The sequence below is a fragment of the Apodemus sylvaticus genome, chromosome 4 (genome assembly GCF_947179515.1).
Source record: "Apodemus sylvaticus chromosome 4, mApoSyl1.1, whole genome shotgun sequence".
Taxonomy (NCBI): Eukaryota; Metazoa; Chordata; class Mammalia; order Rodentia; family Muridae; genus Apodemus; species Apodemus sylvaticus.
This window is the reverse complement of record NC_067475.1, coordinates 141,588,866-141,590,255: the sequence shown is the minus strand read 5'-3', so window position 1 is coordinate 141,590,255 and position 1,390 is coordinate 141,588,866. Positions and strand designations below refer to the sequence as shown.

Here is a 1,390-nt window from a genome sequence, read left to right as displayed (position 1 = left end):
CGTGGGCGTCACTTAGATGACTCTATACTATGTAAGTTAGTAGTTGACGTTGACCAGGTAGGTCATGACTCTTTACATCAAAAGTCAACTTTCCCAACCAAAGAGTAGACCTGATTCTAAAATCAGAAAACGAGGGGTCTGTATTTAAAATCAACTGTATTTAAGATGTATTTAGGAAAAAGGCTTCTTCCTCTCCTCTGGTGGCAGCCATCAGGTGAGCCAAGATGGGAGCACACAAACACATCCAGGAGCTATGGAGGAAGAAGCAGTCGGACATGATGCGCTTTCTTCTGAGGGTCCACAGCTGGCAATAACACCAGCTCTCTGCGCTGCACAGGGCTTCCTGCCCAACCCATCCCGATAAAGCCAGACAGTTGGGATGCAAGGCTAAGCAAGTTTATGGCATTGATAGAATTCATATCTGCCATGGTGGTTGTAAACATGTTCCTAAGGGTGCAGCTTACAGCAAGCCTGTCCACCATGGTGTTAAACAGCTGAAATTTGCCAGAAGTCTTCAGTCTTGATGAGGAGAGAGCGAGGCGCCATTGTGGGGCTTTGAGGGTCCTGAGTTCCTACTGGGTCGGTGAAGATTCCACATAGACACTTTTTGAGGTTATCCTCATTGATTCACTCGATAAAGCTATCAGAAGAAATCCTGACACCCAGTGGATGACCCAACCAGTCCACAAGCACAGAGAGGTGTGCGCATGAGCTGACCTTTGTTGGCCAAAAGAGCCTTGGCCTTGGAAAGGGACACAACTTCCACCACTCTATTGGTGGTTCTTGCTTGCAGCTGAAGAAGACTCCAGTTCTACTGTTATCGCTAATACATGTAATATTTGTAAACTTCATACCCAATAAACAACTTAAGAGATTCAAAAAAGATGTATTTAAATAGATATTTATAAACCAAAAAAATAGTATAAAAGAAAACAAAATATGATCTTACTACTGGCTTTATGGTCTTTTAGAAATTTATTATTAGAAACAACAAAACAAAGTAAACAAACAAAACACACTGCAAATAAAAGATGTCATATACTGAAATTAACCGGATCCAAAGCCTGTAACACTCAGTGGGATTCCTTTCAGTCAGCACGGTCATTCAGAATGCAAGCGGCAGAGCATCGCAGTTTGTGTGTGTTTTTTATTCTCTTTTCTTCACGCTGTTCTAATGTCCCAACAATTTCAACATTTTTAGAATCAAAACTAGATGGTTGTCCATTATGTTACAATACAGAAATATTTTCTCTAAAAGACCACAGATGCCAAGTGAGGCTACTGTACCCACCAAAACTTTCAATTACTTTAGACGGAGAAAATAACCTATTCTGTGCTAAAGTCAAATGTAAACAATATGTATCCACAAATACAGCCCTACAGAAGACAC

At 41.0% G+C, this 1,390-nt stretch overlaps 1 pseudogene; it reads left to right on the top strand.

Annotated features, from left to right (window-relative positions):
- The first annotated feature begins 224 nt into the window (after positions 1-224).
- Positions 225-898, top strand: LOC127683729 (60S ribosomal protein L15-like; annotated as a pseudogene).
- Positions 899-1,390: the final 492 nt, after the last annotated feature.